The sequence below is a fragment of the Carettochelys insculpta genome, chromosome 3 (genome assembly GCF_033958435.1).
Source record: "Carettochelys insculpta isolate YL-2023 chromosome 3, ASM3395843v1, whole genome shotgun sequence".
NCBI lineage: Eukaryota > Metazoa > Chordata > Testudines > Carettochelyidae > Carettochelys > Carettochelys insculpta.
In genome coordinates, this window is record NC_134139.1 from 3822307 (window position 1) to 3842854 (window position 20548).

The window sequence follows — 20548 nt, forward strand, 5'->3', positions numbered from 1 at the left end:
CCCACTTCTTCAGACCATAGCCAGACCAGAACAGACTCAATATTTAAGGCACAGAGAACCAAAAACAGTAATCAAGGAGAACAAATCAGAAAAAAAATGATCCAGGTGAGCAAATCAGAGAGTAGAGGTGTAGAAGGCGGGGAGGTCAAGAATTAGATTAAGCCAAGTATACAAAGGAGCCCCTATAGTGACTCAGAAAATTCCCATCCCAGTTCAAGCCATGTGTTAATGTGCTGAATTTAAATATAAAAGACAGCTCAGGTGTCTCCCTTTGAATAGTGGTGCAAAAATTTTTCTTCAGTAACATGCAGACTTTTAAGTCATTAACAGAATGGTCCACTCCATTAAAATGTTGACTAACTGGTTTGTGGATCTGGAGTGTTTTAATGTCTGTTTTATGCCCATTAACCTTTTGTCTAAGGGAGTTAGAAGTCTGTCCAATGTACAAAGCATCTGGGCATTGTTGGCACATGATGGCATGATGTTAGTTGAGGAACATGAGAATGTGCCTGTGATTCTGTGAATAACCTGGTCAGGTCCAGTGATGGTATCGCCAGAATAGATTTGTGGACAAAGCTGGCAGCGGGCTTTGTTGCAAGGAAAGGTTCCAGGACTGGTGTTCCTGGGGTATAGACTGTGGCTGTTGGCGAGGATCCTCATAAGGTTGGGAGGTTGTCTGTAGATCATATCTAAAGAAGTGGGTCTGTCCCACAAAAGCTCATTACCTGATAAATTATTTTGTTAGTCTTTAAAGTGCTACTGGACGGCTTTTTTGTTTTTGCATTGATGGAGTTATTCCAACCAACAGAACTAGTGCAAGCAAATCTGCTGTAGAACAAGGATGGCAAGTGATTGAGTCATCTCTTACCTCACTGAAGAGTCACCTGAGCGAGTGCTCTGAATAGGTCAGGGTGAGCAAAACATGGCCTGTGGGCTGGATCTGGCCAACCAAACATTTTTCCCTGGCCTGCCATGACCCTCTGACCTGGGGCCAGAGGAACATAATTTGTGGCCCAGCAGAGTGCTCTGGAACCCTCTCTGCCTGCCTCCCATAACCCTGGCCACGTCACTCCCAGAAGCACCACTGTCAGCTGCTGGGGCGGGTGTGCCTCTCTGTACCTCTTGGGAGGAGGTCTTTGCATGCTACCCTCATCCCCAGCACCATCTTCAGAGTGCCTATTGGCTGGAAACAGGCAAATGGGAGCTGCAGGGGTGGTGCTTGCAGATGCACACAGCTCATGGAGACCCCCTCCCCCACCACTGCCAGAGTTACAGAGACATATTTACCACAGCAGCCAGCAGCTTTAAACAGTGTGGGGACACCATGCCATGCATGTCTGAGGCCTGGCTGTGCAGCCAGCTGGGAGCCACCTAAGGTAAGAGCCTCCGAGTCAGGAGCAGAGCCTGCACCTGGCACCCTTTTTCACATCCCGGCACCCTTTTCCGTATCCCAACCCCCTGCTCGAGGTCATACAATCCCTCTTGGACTCAAACGCTCTCCCAGACTCTTCCCCCACCTCCCAATGCCTGGTCAGAATCCCCTCTTGCTTCCAAACTCCCTTCCAGACCCTAGACCTCCTCCTGCACACCAATCCCTATCTGGAGCTCCATCCTGCACCCAAATTCTGTCCCAGGCCCCATATCCCCTGCATTAATAGCATGTGGCCTGTGGCCACATATCAAAATTCTTGTTGTGGTCCCCCTGCAAAAATTATTCCTCATCTCCATTCTCCCTCTCTCTCTCTCTCTCTCTCTCAGTGGTCACTTGATAACAAGTAGGACATCTTCATGTCATCCTATTTGTGAGTCCATTGATAGCTGATCAGCCTGATTCAGGAGCCACAGATCTTTTCTCAGAAGAAGGTATTGGTAGCTGTTAGAGGGGCGCCGGGCAGTTTTTGACATTCCTCTTCTCCACTCGTCCTCATCTGCACTGTGGTGTGGGACCTCTCAGATTGTACCACCCCATGGCGAGTTACCCTTCTCCACTGGGGATGGTCTTGGGCAAGGTTCTCCCAAGTCTCAACACCAATACTGCACTTTTTCATGTCTGCCTTCAGCATGTCCTTATATCGCTTCCGCTGGGTCCCAACGCTCCTCTGTCCTTCCTCCAACTTGGAAAATGGAATCTGTTTTGGAAGGTGCTGATCAGTCATCTGAATCATGTGCCCAGTCCAACAAAGTTGTTGATGAATGATAATGGCTTCAATGCTGGTCATGTTCAACTCTTCCAGGTTGCTAGTGTTCATGCATCTATCCACCCAGAGAAACTTAGGATTCTCCTGAGGCAGCATTGATTATATTGTTCAAGTGGTTTCAGATGACACTTGTATGTTGTCCAGGTTTCACATGCTTAGGTATACAAGGACCTTTGTCTTAGGATAGATGTCCTGGTTCTCGAAGACCTTTTGTCTCAAGTTGGTGAAAGTTAGAACTCGCACGGCTCAGATGACGCTGCATTTCTGCATCAGTGGTGACTTTGGCGGAAAGATGACTTCCAAGGTATGGGAAATGCTCCACATTTTCCAGCAGTTCTCCACTGACTTCAATAGAAGGTGCATGAGGTTGTCCCGTTGGTGAAGGTTGGTGGAGCCCCTTGGTCTTTTTGATGTTTGATGTGAGGCTGAGATAGTTGTATGCTTTAGCAAAGGCACTTAAGATGGTCTGAAGGGCTGTGGGAGGAAAGCGCAGCAAATATATTGTCATCTGTGTACTGGAGCACCATAATCAAGGTCATGGAGTTCTTGCTTTTAGTCTTCAGTCTCCTGAAATTGAAAAGCTTCCCATTCATTCTATAGACAATCTTCATGCCATCTGGAAGCTTGCCCTCAATGAGGTGAAGAGTCATAGCGATGAAGATGCCGAACAGTGATAGGGCAATGATGCAGCCTTGTTTGATTCCTGTTTGTAGTAATAAGAGGACCTGGTGTGAGGCCTAAAGTGCCTAGGGCCTGAACAACATAGGATTAACTGTGCTATAAAAGTTAAGCTGTGAGCAAAACTCAAGTCCTGCTCACAGGAATTTGGCAAAGACAGAGCTGATATTGCAGGAATACACATTCCGGTTAACAGAACATCTCACTGCAGAAAGAGCTTGGTACCAGTACACTCCCTATATATAACAGGGACATACCGACCCAGGTTCAGCACAGGGTCAGGATGACAGCATGATGGATAGTGTTGTTTTGATCAAACTACCATGTAAATGGTAAGAGGTGATATCTGGTTGTGTTAAGGGGTGTTAACCTAAATACATTTAAGAAATGCACCTGGATATGGGATGGACACGTAATTTGTTTGTATCTGTGTGTCAAAGTATATCTCAGAAGGCTGCGTTTTCTGGCTTGGGAACAGCGGACCGTTCCTGCCCACTGAAATGTGCTGAGTCCTTTGTCATGGCGTAAGCATATACTAGTGTAAACTCTTGGCATCTAATTTAGACGCCCAGGGTGCTGGAGCCCATACGTTAATTGACAATACATCTGGTTCCAGTGCCTTTGTGCCTTATCTGATTTGTGGATATAGGGGAATCTCGGAAGTCTGTGGTGCAAGCTGACTGTACGTAGCCAGCACAGCATTCAAAGAGGGCACGTGCACGCAGCCAAAGGTTATCAACGCAGAAGGGAGCAGAACATATGCTGAAGCACCACAGCAATAATGGCATCTGACTACACTGTTTTGAGCTCAAAGGAGTCGCTTTGGGACCCCATTTGTCTATGATAGCCTACAATGGAGGTGTAAGCTATCATAGACATAGTGGTCAGGATGCCACAATTAAGTTCTGTTTTCTACCTTAATCCTATATACTAAATATAATGCTCAATAATGTAGCTTAGCTACAGACTCGTTTCCTTAAATATAGCCCACGTAAAAGATTTCAGTTAAATGTAATTGTCCTTAAAGCTTCATGTAATTGCATTAGTCCATTGTTAAGATCATTCAGGATACAGAAAAGACTCACAGAAATGCACAATTTCTTAAAGGACACGGTTCTTAGTTAACTTGTACATGAACATTTTTAGAAATCTCATTTTGTTCCCCAGGAGTAACTGCTGTAAGTTTGAGGAGGAAATGCTGTGTTTTTCATACAGAATAAAGTGGTTGACTCCCTTCTTTAGGTGCAAATTAGAAGTCAAACGTAGCTATGCAGTCACACACTCCGAAATTTCCCTAATTGGTATTTTTTCTGCTATTGAAAGAGTGTCTTGTTTGTCTGGGTCTTATTATTGCTGGGTATTGTTAAATTGGGCTGTGTGTCATTTTGCTGTTGCAGGGGCATAACTCAGCAGGAACCTGAGAAAGGTGTTCTTCCTTAGGGGAGTGTAAGTGGAACCAGGCCAAGAGGAACTAGTTTATATTATGGTAACACAGAATGTGCTTGGTGAATAGAATTTGCTGGATAGGTCTGTCCAGGTAGAGTAGGGCCAGGTTTTCTTAGTGCAGAGTGTGGCTGACAAGGGGAATTGGGCAGGTTGCCTTAGCACCGAATATAGTTGTTGAGAGACCAATGTTCGTAACTTCTAACTTGGATAGTAACAGAGAGGTAGCCTTGTCAGTCTGTACTCCAATCAAAGCACCAGAAATGTAGCACTTCAAAGACTAACAAAACGATTTATTCGGTGATGAGCTTTCGTGGGACAGACCCACTTCATGAGATCATTGGAGCATAAGCTTTCATGGGCAAAGACTTGCTGTGTCGGATGCAGGAGTGGGGGGCTTCCAGAAGAGGCTTTAAGTATCTAGGCCACATCCTCTGTGACTGAACTGACCTTGTCAGCTCTGGCCCTCCTCTTGACTGGGACTCCCTTCTTTGCACAAGCCCATGTATTCGAACCCTCCTCTGGGACCCCTCACTCATGCATCTGACGAAGCGGGTCTTTACCCACCAAAGCTTATGCTCCAAAATACCTGTTACTCTATCAGGTGCCCCAGGACTGCTTGTTGGGTTCCCCCCGTACAGCGTCCCCAGTTCGGTCCCAGGGTTCCCAGCAGACCCACGTGTCCCCCCCCGGCTGCCCGGGAAGGCGCGGCCCGGCTGGCCCCAGCCTTTGCAGGCGAGGGGCGCGCGCCGCCCGCAGGGAGCGGCTCTGCACCACGCCTCGCGCGCGCCCGGACACGCCGCCAACGCCGCAGCGACCAGCCGGGCCCGCGCGCCTGACAGCCGGCCGGGGGGGTGGGGTGGGGGGGGGAGGAGGCGGCCGCCGGGTCACGTGCCCCTCCCCGCGGGGCATTGTGGGAAGCGGCGGCCGGGCTGAGGCGGCCGAGCTGGATTTAAAGGGGCCGGGCCCGGCCGTGCTGAGGGGACGGTTAGTGGCGGTTCCCCCCGGCGCCTGAGGGGTGAGTGAGGCGGCGCGGCGCGGCGCGGCGCGGCGCGGCTCGGCTCGGCTCGGCTCGGCGGCGGGCGCTGGGCGCAGGGGTGACTCGCGGGGCGCTGCCCCGGGCCCCGCTGCGGCTGTGGTGGGTAAATGGGGCGCCCCCGGGAGGTGAGGCAATTCCCCCCCACCCCCGGGCCCTGCCTGGGAGCGCGGCTGGCCGGGGGCGCCCGGCGCAGCGCAGCGCAGCGGCAGCGGCTCGTCCCTCGGCGGAGGCGCCCTGGGCTCGGGCAGCCCCGCGGGGTCACCCCCCCACCCCCCCGGGAGCAGGGCCGCGAAGCCAGAGACGCGGGTCAGGGGCGTGTGACGCACCCGGGCGGCAGGTCTGGGCTCTCTCCCCACCGCGGACGCGTCACCCGCTGCTGGGCTCTCGGGGGCGCTGCGGAGGGAAGGGTCCCAGCGGCCGGGCGCGCCAGTGAGCGGGGACCCGAGGGGAGGCGTCTGCTTCGTGTGTCGAAAGCGAGCCTGGGCCCGTCTCGAGAGCCGGCCCTGTGCCGGGGGTGGGTGAGAGGGGACCGACCAGGTCTGTCTCCTCGCCAGCCTCCCCGCTGGACCTGGGGCAGAGCTAGTGGTGTAGGGAGGAATCGGCCCCGGTTAGGGAAGGGTCTGACTTGACGAACCCCGTGTCTGTCTGCCCTTGGCGTGTGGCAGAGCCGTGCTCGTCAGTGCTTCGCTTGGCGATGGCAGATCCGGGGCTGCCTGCCCAAAAGCGCAGCCCAACTGCAGGGAGCCCTTGGCTGGTGCTGAGCGATCATGGTAAAGAGGGTCTGGCAAAGGCGGGAGATAACTAGGCCCTTCACCTTTTGTGTGGTTTTGTGTGTGTGGGGGGGGGGTGTTAATTATCAGTAAAGGCAGAACTGGGTATGAAATCCTCTTTCAGTGAAACCTCTGTTCTGCCCTTCCACAAGACACATCTACTACCTATGCTCCTTCTGCACAGCAGAGGGATGGGATAACATGGCTAATACTAAGGAAACTAGAGGCTGTGGGTGGCTTGCTGAGGAGATGCATAGAAGTCAGGGCTATTTTGACGTGGGTCCAAAGCTCAGGAAGCATTTCTGAGAAAGGGGTTTGGATTTGGAGTAAGAGTAAGGTTTGCTGAGTGAAATAACTGCCTTCTTTGGGTTTCTCTGCGTTGCAATTCAAGTTAATTGATTGCCAGTTAACTGGAGTTAGTTGATACCTTTGTACATACTGCTCTTGAACACTCCAAAGTCTGCAGGAGTGTGGCACATCACTTGACCTGGTGTGTCTGTTCACCTTTTGAAGAGTTAATCCTCTGCATCATATACTGCAGTGTTTTTACCCTTTCTCCAGTGAAGGGAAGGGGCAAAGGGTGAAAATATCTGAATGTCAGTCTAAGATCACATTGCAGACTTTAAAAGCTTCCAGCCCTTAGTTCTGGTGCCAAGTAGCCATCCATCCAACAGGGATGATCCATCTCTGTCAGGGTCCCTAGTGTCCTGCTCTGTGTCTTCTCCTGGTCAGAAACACAGTGTCAGAAGTTCTCTTGAATCAACTCGCGGCAAATGAAAATACCTGCTTTATGACCATGCTAAGTCTCTTGTCTCCTCTGTGACAAGGTGCCTGCCAGCTGTGAACAGGATATTGAGATCTGTATACTATATGCATAGAAAGGGGATTGGTAGAAGGTGGGCTACCTCTGGAAGGTGAGAACTGCCAGTTGCAGTGTGAGGGTGCATAGGAAAGGTAAGGGACTGGGTAGTTGTTTCTGTGTAATGTCTGGAGAAGGAGTTGTGAAATTACAGTTTTTGAGTGTAGTAGGTAATTGAGAAGGGTATGGTGGGGGGATTTGCTCTTCGTGTGAAGGTGAGGTGTTGACTTCTGGGTAGGAATGTACAGGTGAACTGGAGGATGATCTGCAGCCAGGTGAGGCTGGGGGATGAGTGATGGTTTGCGGTTGATGCTGGCAGGTGTCAGAATGCCTGGTCTGAAGTTTGAAGAGGGGTAGGAAAGCAGTGTAAAGCATGTTTGGGAAATAGAAGTTTTATATGGATAATTGCACTAGTTCAGAGACTATGTGAACTGGATTGTAGATGAGCATTGTGTACCCTGCTAAAACCTATGCCACTATAACACAGGTGTTAACAGTAATGCTGCTTTCTGTCCACACCATGAAACAACCTTAATTCTAAGTGACAGGTGAGTCTGTTAATAAGAGTCTAGAATTCCCATGAATTGCTGGAACAGCTGCAACTCTGTCTGGGTAAGAGACAGGTGGGGCTGGACTTGAGCTGCCTTAGAAGCAGGGCAGAGTTAATAATTACTCTTAGTCAAGACAAGTTTTTGGTTTTTGCTTGGTGCAGTCACCGCAATTAGACTTAACCTGTAAGTTAGAGTTTACTAGGTGTTTCTTCTTCAGTTTGGGTGGAAACCAGCCCCATCTGATGCATGAGTAAAGCTCCTTGCCCTAGAGAGCCATCCGGATTCCTTATCCTCTGTATGCATTTTAATTTTTACAAAAGGTAAAATACTGGGGAACAGGGGAGCCTGTCCTGAGAGGAAGTGTTGGGGGCAGAGGGCTGTAGCAGTAGTTATTGTGCAGTGCACTGTAGGTAGTCACTGTACTGAGGATCTGACAGTCTAGCTAGGCCATGTCTTCACTGACTGAAAAAGGTGTTTGTTTGTTTTTTTGTTTTGTGTTTTTTGTTTACAGGGAGATAACTAATACATGTTTGTTGTGGAGCTGAGAGGTTGGTTTCTACTGTGGTGCAGTGAGGTTTTCCTTCTCTGGTAAAACTATAGTGGCTTGTCCTTCTCTGGTAAAACTATAGTGGCCAGGATTCTGCAGTGAGATGACAAGCACATGTTAGTTGTATCATTGTGAGACAAGACATCTTTTGAGACAAGACACAAGTGGGTATAACAGACATTCAGCAGGAGAGGGTGAATGAGATATCCCGATATTGATGCCCTACAGAAGCAGGATGAAGAGAGCATTGCGCTGGGCTTCTTTCCTCTTAGCCAGGGACACTACATAGGACAGGGCCAGGAGGCAGCAAGCCATAGTGCTGTAGCAGTGGGGTAGACAAGAAATCCCTGATTAGGGAGCCATTTTAAGGAGTATCAATATGGCGGTGCATCTCTATTCATTTTGCCCCATTAATGGCATTGTTTTTGTGGGGGTGGACCAGGCTGAAGGGTGGACACCTTAGGAGTTAAATTTTGTACCAGCCATCCTCCTCTAACTGCCAAGCTGTATCCTTCCTGGCACTCTGGTAGATGTCAGCCTGTCAGCAACTGTGTGGCTAACTTGTGTAAACAGATCAGGAATTCTGGGCTGGCTCCATCTCTCGTTCTTTGTGTGTACAGTGCCTAACACTTCAGAGTCCAAGAGCTACCATTACACAAAATAACTAATAACCCAGCAGTGCCGGAGGGAGCTATTGCCTAGTTTGAGAGTTCCTTAAGCTCCACACACTTGTCCTGAGAGGCTCACACTGAGAATGAGATTCCAAACAGGGCTGTTGACGTAATGTCTTACTAAAACCCAGCAAATCCTAAGTCACCTACTGGGGGCAGAGGAAGAAGGTGGTGACATGAGTACACTGGGCCAGGTACTGTCCCTGAGATCCCACTCCACAGAACAGCAGTGCAGGAAGTTTGGGTTGTATCTGTAGGGCAGGGCCCTCTAGCTGTCTGGCAACACCTTGGTGCTGGGATTTCCACTGCCTCCTAAAGGTAGAAGCCTGTGGGAATTTGGGATGCTACACTGACTGTTTTTTCCAGCACTGTTTGGCTTCTTGACTCTCTTGGGAGCACTTGATAGCTTTTCTGTAGCCTAGTTGCAACTCCTCCCCAACCCACTGCAGTAAGAGGAGGCTGGTTGCTGAGCTGCCTAGTGTCTGTGGTGCCTGCATGAAGGGAGGTCAAAGCAGCAGGTATTACCTTTGTGTTTGTAACTGCATCTTGGAGTCCTCCGGTCTTCGCAATTTCCCTGGGTGTATGAGTGCTAATACCTGACAAGCTTCTGTAGGAATCCAGGTACCACTCCTTTCTGGTGCAAGGTGTTGGTTGGGGGTGGAATGAGTCACATCCTGGGGAAGGAGGGAGGACTGACTTGGTACCTTCCTATTACAAAGGACTGTATTTGGCCATGCTTTTGCAGTGAGGTAGACTGGAAACCTCCTCTTGGGAGGTTACAAACTAGGCTAGACAGTCCTGGTGAATGTGCAGTAGGAACACCCCTGCACTAGCATCCAGCAAAGGAATGGATGGGATATGAAGGGGTTTCTCTTTCTCTTAGCTTGCTTATCAGGAAGACGAAAGTTGGGCAGTCTCTGTGTCCCTGTTGCAGGACAAAGTACAAGAGACCATGGCATGTTCTCTGGCTTCTCTGTGACCGTTTCCAAACCTGGAAATCTGTCTGCTTTCTATAAAGCTTTCCTTTATATTCTACTTTTATCTGAAAAATATCCAAAGTGCTGGGTCTTGTTTTTTCTGGAAAGTCCCTTGGGGGCAGGCGCTCATCTGTACTCTGAGCTCTCTCAACACTTAATTAGAAGTGCCGGGAATCTTGTATAAAGAGACCTTTCGTATCAAGTGTTTGTGTTTTGATCGGTACTAACAGCAAAGAATTTGAAGTGGCTGGGAAATGAAAGTCCTTGCTTTTGATCGGCTAGAATCTCTGCTTCCCTAGTGCTGGTGATGTCATAACCCTAGTATTTCACCAGGTGGCCCTCAGGTAAATGAGGCCTACATTAGTATGAGAATAAGCCCTTAAAGCTTCATCTTGTATTTTAAAAGGGCTGAGATCTCTCCCTAAGATGATGATCTTAGGCTGCCTATCACTTATTCTCATCTGAGAATAATTTTTTTTCTTGCTCACTGGATGTTAGCGAATTCCTGTTACATGCAGCGTACAACTGAATTGACTTTCCTTTGCTCTGTTCCCTAATCATCTCCTGTGATTTGTTTATTAGGATCTATGGTCTGTTTTATATATAAATGCCATCCTTGTCCCTCCCCTCTCCTGCCTCCTCAAGGGCAAGCACTGTTAAAATATTTCGCTCCTTGCATAGGCAACACTTAACCTCTCCTATATACTGAGTACTGTAGCAGAATATCTGGGTAGGCAGTAAAGTGAATATTTACTAGTGCCTTTGTAAATCATGTTAATGGTGACCTCTCTCCTCCCCCATACTGTTAGGTCTCACACCACCATAGCATCTGAACAGCTTATCTTACACCTCTCAGATTTTTTAATTATTAAATTTGTTTAATACAGGGTGTGATAATTTCTTATTTACTAGGTCATTAGTCTCTTGTCTTATGATTTTTTGTTTCATGCTCTATTAGATGAAAATTTGAGTTAAATGCACAAAACAACTTATATTAATAATAAAGTAAAACTACCTTAGATGTGCTAAGTGCATAAGAATTTTTGTAATAGCATATCTTAACATTCTTTGTTGAAAACTAAAGAAGTGTTATACATGGTTCTTTGAACAGATTGATTTTAGTCAGGATGTTCTTCAAGAATTTAAAACTGGTAGATCTCATCCTCTCATACAAAGAGTTTTTAGATTGGAGGGCAGGGGAGAAGGTTTCCTGTTTTCCTATTCCCTTGGAATGGAATGGTCATTGAACTAAACTAGTTAGAGGAAAAAGTAGTTTCTTCATCTGTAGAAAAGGCTGCTGCTATTGAAAACTAGTTTAGCTCTTCAACAAACTCTGGCAGTTGCTTAGCCAGTGACTTCTGTCAATTTGGTGGTTTAATTTTCTTTGCAATTTTGGCAGCAAACCTATACTGGTCTTTATTTTAATTTAAATTTGAGTATATTGTAAGTTTAGGCTTTAACACTGGTTTGTTGTCATTTCAGATTTTAATTTTAGATGGACTTTTAAGTATAGGCTTATTTAAAAAGTCCTGTGGTTGTGTTGTGTGGGTTTTTATTTTAATCCATGCTGCGTATGTGGCACTATGTGGATTGCGTCCAGCTCAGGGATGATGATGATGATAAAAAATCTGTTTTGAGAAAAGAGCCAAGAGAACGATTGATTAAAGGCTTGAAAAACAGGATTTTATAATTGTAGATTCAATGAACTAACTCTGTTTAACTTAGCAAAGAGAAATGAAAGGTTTGGCTTGAACAGTTTAGAAATACATGCATGAGGAACAGAAAATTGATAATGGGCTCTTCTGTCTGGCAGACAAAGCTCTAACAAGCCAATAACTGGAAGTTAAAGCTAGACAATTTCAGGTTAGAAATATGATGTCAAATTATATGTGAAAGTAATTAACCATTATAACAACTCAACTGTGGTAATGGATTTTCCATCACTGGTAGAACATCAAATGTTGATTTTAATAGTAGGGGGGAAAAAGCTGTGCTCTAATTTGAACGCAAAAGACTTCAAGGAAGTCCGATGATATGTTCTATGGAGGATGTCAGACTAGTCACTGTGGTCCCTTCTGGCCTTGTCTGGGTGCTTTTTAGTGCATTGGCTACCCTAGTTTCAAATGCACAATCAGTGGGTTTCCCAGATCATTCCCCTTAGGGCCTCTTATACAGCCTGACACAAGTGTGTTGTCCAGCTTTTGCATGTTGGATGCTAAGGGTATGTCTGCAATGGTCTGTGTCAGCTGACGCAGTTGGGCTAAGGAGCCGTTTAATGTGGTTTAGGTGTTTGGGTTTGGGCTGGAACTTGGGCTCTGGGGCCCTCCCACCTTGCAAACTGTAATGACCTTCTCCAAGAACTAAGACCAGCACAAACCTCACTGCTTTGTGCTCCATGTACAAGGCACCTTTTTTTCACCTGTCTGATATAAACACTCACACAAACATATCTTTTGCTAACAGCTACCTCCTCCTAATACCAAAACATGACATGCCACCGTGCATGCTTCCCTCTCTGGAGAGAGGATGAGAGAACAAACAACATGTGACCCGTGTAGTCACGTTGCTTAATGCCCAGCTGGAAGGGACTGAGAGATGGTAATGAGCATGGTATGGGAACCTGTACTGAATGGGGAGAAGAGAAAGCTGGATGGATTAACAAGAAGTCTGGTGGCATCATATAGAGTAATAGGTTTTTTTTTTTGGAGGGGCAGGGGAGGAATAAGCTTTCATGGACAAAGACCCACTTCGTCAGATGAGTCCAACGAGGGTGGGTCTTTGCCCACGAAAGCTTATGCTGCAAAAAATCTGTTTAGTCTAAGGTGCCACAGGACTTCTCGTTTTTGTGGATACGTAGTAACATGGCTCCCCCTCTAGTACTTGGGATGGATTAGTGATTCCCTAGCTTCTGATGGAGAAATCCAAAGTGTATGTTGGATAGCTTACTGAGAAACTGCCCTTTCCTCTTCACCCTTTTCCACAGGGTACCTCTTTGCTAGGGGCTTCTGCTCCCAGTTCAGTGACAGTATGTTCAGTCCTCCTCAGAGTGGAAAGCAGTCAAGCCTGAAATGTATGTAGTCCTTTGCTACTGGATAAGGTTATATTTCCTTATTTGTTCTTCCTACCTGGGTCCTCACAGGCTTTTTGCTTCTCAGACCATGTCTATACAGCCACTTTCAGCACAGGAACTAGTTATTCAGAAGTGTGAAAAAACACATCCCTGAGCAATGTTCCCTCTAATCTTTCATCCATGGGTGGATTTTTATGTGCACTACCAATAGAAATACAAAACCTATCTGTGGGCACTCTGCTAATCAGCTAGGCAGCATTTGAATTTCTCCTTCATGTACAGATTACAGGAACACTGACCCTGAGTGGTGAGTGGTGTTGCTGAAAAGTGTCATTACCACTCCCTTGGGGTGGACTTTTTTTAATTGCTGAGAGAGCTCTCTCTGGTGCTGAAGAGTGACTGAACTGCAGTGGCAGTACTGTATTAATGGCCAGTGTAGACAAGCCCTCAGTGTGTAATGTAACTAATAGGGACTGGAGAAGAATTCCTAAAGGCCACCTGCCAGCCTGGCTCCCGCCTGACTGCTCTTATTGTGGTGAGGAGTGTGGTATTACATTAATCTCCTTGCTCTCAGGTCTGCCTGTCCCTGAGGCATGCCCTGCCTGAAGGACTTGAACAGTTCCCATCTCTCCTGCCACCTCAAGGAGACCTGATTTTGCCCCAGCTCAGCTGATCTTATGAGTGAAACCATGAGTAGTTCAAAGAAGGCTATCGGAGGCACTGGACTTCCTTCCAATCTCAGTTCAGTTGCCATGCAGCTCTTCTTGGGGAGGGGGTATCTGTGTGCACTGCCCCCAGGAGTAATCCAAGGATGAGCCACAGTAGCAGATTTCAAGGCTCCTTAGTACAGGGGTGGGGAATCCCTGCCCTGTGGTCAAGATCTGGCCCCCCAGACAGTTTGATCTGGCCTGCCGAGGGACTCAGGTGGTTCCACTGAATCCATCCTGCTTGAAGAGGCTGACCCCACTCCACCCCACTTACATGCAGCATGGACACTTCCAGCTCCTCCTCCTGCACATAGGCAGGTGAGGTGGTCAGCGGGCACTGGTGTCAGCACGCAAGTGCTGGACCTGCTTCTGCATGCCCTGCTGGGCATCCAGGCAACCAGACAGCCGCTGCTTGAGTGTTCACTATCCACCGCCACCCCTGGTGGCAGGCAGTGGGGGAAGGCGGGAGCCCTTCCCTGCCAGGAGTGACTGCGGCAGGGATCCCGGCAGCTGCTTGCGAGGAAGAGAGTGTTCCTTAGTGAATGGGAGGGAAGGGGAGCAGAGCTCCTGCCCAGACTACTCCTGTACCCCTCTTCCTGCTCAGACACCCTATTCCTGGACTGCTGCTCCACCCCCTGCTGCCCAGACCCCACACCTCCAGCCTGTTCCTTCACCCCTCCTCCCACACACAAGCCGTCATTTTTGGCCCCCTCCTAGAGCCTAGGGAAGCCTACAAAATCTAATAGCCCAGCCCTCCTTGGCTGTGGGGCTGCTATGTGAGGGGAGTCTTTCTTTTTTTTTTTTCCCCCCGTTTCTCATTCAGGGCCACATCAGTGAAGTTTGTTTGTGGAGGTTTTTCCCCTCACTTGGCCCTGACTTTTATTTATTTATTTTCCTGTGGTTCAGTGGCCCCACAGCCGTATGAAAAGCTCCGTTAAAACACACTGCCCTGTCCCCAGGAAGCAGGTCTCTTGGGCCCTTGTCTCTCTCCCTATGAGGAGGGAAGCCTCGTCTTTATCTCAGCCTGCTCAGCAGATGCTACAAGCACTGTGCTTTGTCTGCACAAGGATTCCTGGTTAGTAAGTGTTAGGTAAATTCTTGTGGGGGCAAACCTTGGCTTGTTCTGGGATCACACGTTCCCTGTCCCTCCCACAGCTGCTGGGGTGCTCCCTGTCCAAAGCTGCTCATCTGAGACTCCCCAGCTTTGAAGGGTGGGCTTGTGTGTCTGCCCTCTTCTTAGAAGCAGCTTCGCCCTTGAGAAGAACCCTGGAAAAGCTTTGCTGAGGCGGACAAAGAGCACACAATGCCCTTATCGGTGGTGGTGGTGCAGGGAGGGTTTTCTCTTGAGCTTGCATACAGCAGCTGCTCCCAGCCAGCTTGACATTAGCACCCGTTGCCATAGAGCTACTTTGGTGTCTGGAAGGCTCTGTACCACATGTGGACCTTCCTGCTCTGGGAAAGCTGTAAATGGGGGCTGTCCTGTAACTGCGGGCAAATCCTTTGGGGTGGTCATTTTCAAGGGCTAATGAATGATTGCCTGCTGATAGGCTGCTTCTGTACCCATAAAAGGGCACCCCATGACTCGGATGACTTCACGTTCTTTGGCCCCATCTCTCTCAGCTATTTAACACAGCTGGACTCTACAGGGGGAACAAGAGGAGGTGGTAGAAGGCTGCTCTCAGTGCTTGGGACCATAATTCAGGCTGGATGATTCCTTTTCTGCTGCCACCCTCCACTGCTTAAACAGACAAATGGGTAGTTTGAATCCTCTTAAGCAAAGTTGGTGTGTGGTGGGTTTTTTTTTTAAATTCTGAATTGTCACAGGGAGGTAGCTGTGTTAGTCTATATTTTCACAAAACAAAAAAGCAGTCCTGGAGCACTTAAAAGGTGAACAAAAACATGAAACATAAAACACACAAGCCCTTAAAACATAAAACCCTAATAAATCATTTTGTTAGTCTTTGAAGTGCTACAGGACTACTTTTTTTTGTTTTCTCATCCTGTTAGATGGATCCAGATTCTGTTCAAGTCTTTGGCTAGCCTGGGCCCCCCATGTTCAGCATTGGGCTCTACTATGGAGTAGCTGAGTGTGGTGCTGCTGAGATATCTTTCCCCTCCATCTGAGCTCTAGCTGCCAGCATGCATCTGGTGCTCTCTTGTATGTGAGGCTGGAGTGGGTCAATTAGACAAGCCTTGAAGTCTGGCATTGTCAGACCCTTCTAAATACCTACACCTAGCTCTGCTGCCATGCTGTTTCCTCAAGAGAGGAATGGAAGAACCCCAAGGTTGGAATAGTCAGGACTGCTGTATAATTCAGATGAGGAGTAGGAGGTGTTCCTGTAAGCCGGGACTGAGGTGCATATACAGAGCTCTGGGGTTCCTGGCTGAAATAGCTTGAAGTGTTGCAGAACTCTGTATGTTCAGCTCAGGGCTAGAATGCCAGGGGGTGCTCTGGGTCAGGATTCCTTGGCTCTATTCCCAGCTGTGCCTGGAAGACACTTCTCTTGGACAAGTCTCTCCCCCTCTGTGTCTAGTTTTCCGTGTCTAAAATGGGGTCTGAAATGCATTAAGATCCTGTGCTGAGAAGGCCCCAGAAGGGCCTGTGCTGCTTGTGGAAGGGTTGAGGGCTTTCTTGCTTTGTAGACTTCCAAATCTCCTAGTTTTAACTAGGAAATTGAACTGGAAATTGTCCAGTTCAGGGGCTGAGCTGGAACACTATAGAATGTCCTGGAGGTGGCAAGAGAGAGGGGAAATGTTCAAGTCCCGTGGCCAGGGCATCTTGGGGACAGGCAAACCTGAAATCCAGGGGATCCCTCCAGAATACTTGCAGCACCCTCCTCACCACAATGAGAGCAGTCACCACTTTGTGAGAAGGGAGCCAGGCTGATGGATATAAAAATCTGAAGTCTTTTTGAACAAGAAGTGCCAGAGGCTGAAAACTTTAGACTGCTGTAAGTTGCAAAAGTCTTGTGTGAGCAACAATTATCATCTGGGGGAAAAAGAGGTGCAGGAGCCCCCTGGCAATCTACCTCTGGGCTCTCCTTTCTGATGGAGCAGAGGGTACCCAGCAGCAGGCTGGAGCTAGAAATACAGAAAAGTCTGATTTCAGCGAGATGGCATGTTAGCCATACTGACAGAGCTTCAGTTCCTCGTTGTAGCCCATAGTGCTAGTTTTAGCATTTCTTTTATTCAGCAATAATGAAGGGAACTTGCAGGCCTATATACTGTATGCCATTGGCTTCAGCAGGTAGCATGAGGCTTGAGGTCTGTGGACTTTGGTGCAAATAAGTGTCCTGATAGTCATCCCTGAGTTTTGGGGAATGGAATGTTTAAGGGGAAAGTTTGTCCATAGTGACACCAGTGAACCACAGAATATGAGCTATAAGAATGCTATGGCGATGTATTGATGTATATGATAAGTGGAGATCATAAATATACTAACCTATAAGAGAAGGGCTTCCCAACATTAGTAGGATGATGAACAGTAAGGAAGAAAGAACCCCTAACTGAGTATGCATTAGACACACTGGCATCAGCAAATTACACAAATTGTGTTCCAGCCTACGAGAGGAGGCGTGAGAGCTGTAGCCCTTGGGAGGTGCTTGGATGTTCCTTACTGCTGTGGAGGAGGAGGAGGGTGATGACAATGAGGAACATAATGGCTAACATTGCAGAACATTTGTGCCCTGCAAGTGCTGGTGGGAGTGTATGGCTATTCAGATGTACGTTCTGTATTATCTCGATCTACCTTGCTGGGTTTTGTGGTTTTGCTAAATGTGCTAATAAACTGTTACAAATACAGAAGGGTTTGTGAAGTGTGGTGGTTGCAGTGAAAGTTGTGGTTCCCAAGTAAGTGGTGACTTTAATAATACTGAGCCTGATCTTGGGACAAAAACCTGTCAAACCTGAGTAGTAACTGGGAATTCTTAGATAATCAGTATTATTAGCATACAGTTCATAGGCTGGGTTACACCACCCATTCTAAACAGCAACAGAGAAGACAGGAAAGGGGCCTTTCTTGACAGGACTGGGGGTTCCTTCCGGCCCCAGGGTGGTGGTGGGCTCTGCCACCTGAGCTAAAGGAGCAGCACCTTTTCCCTTAGAGCAGTAGTAGGCTCTTATATGGGCCTGCACCAACAGGGAAGCACGCACTTATGTACCTTATTTGTCGTTCAGACTCAGCTGCAAATGAGGACAGCAGAGATTCTGCAAGGCCACTTCTAGCTGAGCCGGGAATAGCAACAGTATTGCTGAATAACCACTAAGACATGCTGTCTCTTAGAAAACATAGGCCAAATCTGTGCCTGGCTTTGCTGCCCATGTAAGATGGGTGCTCTACCATGTCACTTCTACCCAGCTGCACTAGTCTAGCAAAGAGTTTGTATGTAGTAGAATTCCTGGGTTAGTGTAGGAGGAAGGAAGCTGCAGGACGGGAAAAGAAGCAATGATTCTGTAATTGGGGCACTAAATAGAGACCTAAGATAGCTGAGGTCTCGGTTTCTGTGGTGCAGACTTCCCGTGCTGTGTTTGGTAAGCCACTTAAGCCAAAATATTAGAAGATGGCTCCTAACTTTATGCTTAATTTCTTTGTCTAAATTCTTTCTCTGTAGGTTGAAGATAATAGTAGTAATTGGAACTGGGGAAGGAAAAGTGTAGGGATTGGAGGGGCATAGCTTTCCCAGGTCTGTTTCCAAACAGTTCCTACATACTTCCACTAACCAGGATTATGCCACCTTCCTGAGAAGCCTTTGAGACATGGGGAGAGGGGCATTAGTGTCACTTCACTCTAGTGAGGGTCTGTGATTCCCATTTCCTGCTTTCCCAGAGTTGGAGCCTAGGCTGCAGTCCCAGTGTCTTCTGCTATCTGGGTGACTTAGTTGCAAGATTGTGGCTTCATGTGGCAATAAGTCCTGGAAGATAATGGTCAAGCCCTTTCCAGGTGTCACTGTCCTGCCATTCTTGTGACTGGGATGCCCTTTTTCTGTGAGTACCTCCTTCAGAGTGGCAGGGCTTAAATGGGGAGCATGTTTCCCCCTTGCGGCTCCAGTAGCTGCAGGCATTTCTCTGCTTTGTTCCTCCAGGCAAGCTGTGTTTCATTATCTTCCTCTGAGCTGGAAATCTCCTCAGTGGCTCTCCTGAGCTGCCTCCCAATATGCAGAATCTAAGCTGGGGTCGGCAATCTGCAGTTTTTTTAAGGAGCCACTCGTGGCTCCAGGCGTTGCTGCTGCTGACTCCTCTTGCTGCTCCCTGTGCTGCTCCTGCTGAAATAATGGAACTAAACTGAATTGGTTTAATGGCTGGCGTTAAACCAATTCAACTTAGTTCCGTTATTTAAGCAGGGGCAGTGCAGGGAGCTGCCTGTGCTACATGTGAGGACGAGAGCAGGGGGAGGGCTGGCCAAGTCTGCCCCTCCCGCAGCCACGCCTGCCCCTGCTGGACCTGCCCAGCCGGACTAAGGAGGAAGAGGTGGCAGGGGCAGCTTCCCTCCCTGCAGGGCCAGTGCCTCCTCCCAGGTAGCACAGCACAGCACCCACGAGCTCCTCCTCACTCCACAGCAGCCACTGGAGCCTGAAGCTGCATCCAGTGGTGCAAGGTCAGCTCCCCCAGGACCTTACCCAGAGAGTCCGGCACCAGTGCCACTGGGTAGAGAGCGGCTAGGAAAGTTGCAGGCACTTTCTAGCCTGACAAGTTTGGGGGGAGACCCAGAACACGTGGAGGAGAGAGCAGAGGGTGGGCAAGTAAGATCCAGGTTCAGTGGGCAGGTTGGGGCAGGGTAGCTGAGGATGGGGATTGGGGTGGGGGTGAAGCTTGGGGATAGGGGGCAGATTTAGGGGCTGAGGCTGGTAAAGCCTGGAGATGGGGGTAACTTAACTTTCTAACTGGTACAAATCACTATGTGTGCACTGTTCTTAAGTAAGGGTTCTTTATAAGGGTGACAAAGTACAGTTTGCTGTTATTTATTAAGGATCATCTCATATTCATGTGCATTGTGGCTCTTGAAGCCTTAATTTTGTAACTGACTTTGGAAAAAATGGCTCTTTTCACTATTTTGGTTGCAGACCCCTGGTCTAAGGGCTTCTCTGTCTTTTAACATGCTACCACTAAAGCATTTCAACATGGACAGTGATCCCCAACCTGTGGGGCATGTTTGAGGAGGAATTTGCAAACGAATGCTTTGGGGCAGTGGGGCCTGAGCTGGCACCCGTGGGAGGAGGGGACTGAGGGAGGGAGCACCATCCAGGATGGGTTGTCCCCCAGCCACACACTCAGGCCCCCGACTTGTGGACATGGTCCAGCCACAGCTGTAGACACTTACTACGGCAATAAAGGGTGTCTCCTGTCACTGGATAATCCATCTTCCTGAGAACTGGAAGTTAGGTTGATGGAAGGTGAAGGTTAGATTGGCTTAACTACACTGGTTTTGGGGGAGGCGCAGTGTATGTTTTTCATAGCACAAGAGATGTAGTTATGCCCATTGTAACTCTTCAGTTTAGAAACGAGGAATCTGGTGGCACCTTAGAGACTAACAGATTTATTTGGGCTTAAGATTTTGTAGGCACAAACCACTTTGTCAGATGCATCTGATTAAGTGATTGTGGTTTTTTTTTTTAACTTGCAAAAGCATATGCCCAAATCTGTATATATCCCAAATTAAGGTGCCACCAAATACTTGATGTTTGCAGATGCAGGCTAACACAGCTGCCCCTCTGAGGCTGTCTACACTCACCACGGAAGAGAGAACGCTTAGGTTCAATTCTCCGGGGTGCTGTTTTGCACATGAACGAAACAGTGCATTCTGGGGTCATTGTTGACCCTGGAACTCCTTGCGAGCGGCAAGGATTAAGGAATGCCAACTGAGGAGTGCTCCCGTCAGTATTCTGCAGTGGGGACAGGGGCCAGTGTTGATGGGTGTAAATTTTTTTTTTTTTTTTGGTATGCCTAAAATTGCATAGCAGCTGTTTGATATTCCAGGTAAGTGTAGACCCAGCCTAAGACTTTGTTTAGTTTAGAACAGCCCTAATGTCTCCCTCCCAACCC

General features: G+C 48.2%; 1 protein-coding gene across 5 annotated transcripts in view; it reads left to right on the forward strand.

Annotated features, from left to right (window-relative positions):
- The first annotated feature begins 5224 nt into the window (after nt 1-5224).
- KLC4 (kinesin light chain 4) overlaps nt 5225-20548 on the forward strand; it is a 56680-nt gene continuing 41356 nt past the window's right edge. For 4 of the 5 annotated variants that reach the window (XM_074989261.1, XM_074989265.1, XM_074989266.1 and 1 more), the window contains exon 1: nt 5225-5337. The gene's annotated coding sequence lies outside the window, so the exon portion shown is untranslated. Of the gene's footprint in view, nt 5338-5433; nt 5458-20548 lie in introns of those variants that run through there. The other variant, XM_074989264.1, reaches the window with a different exon arrangement.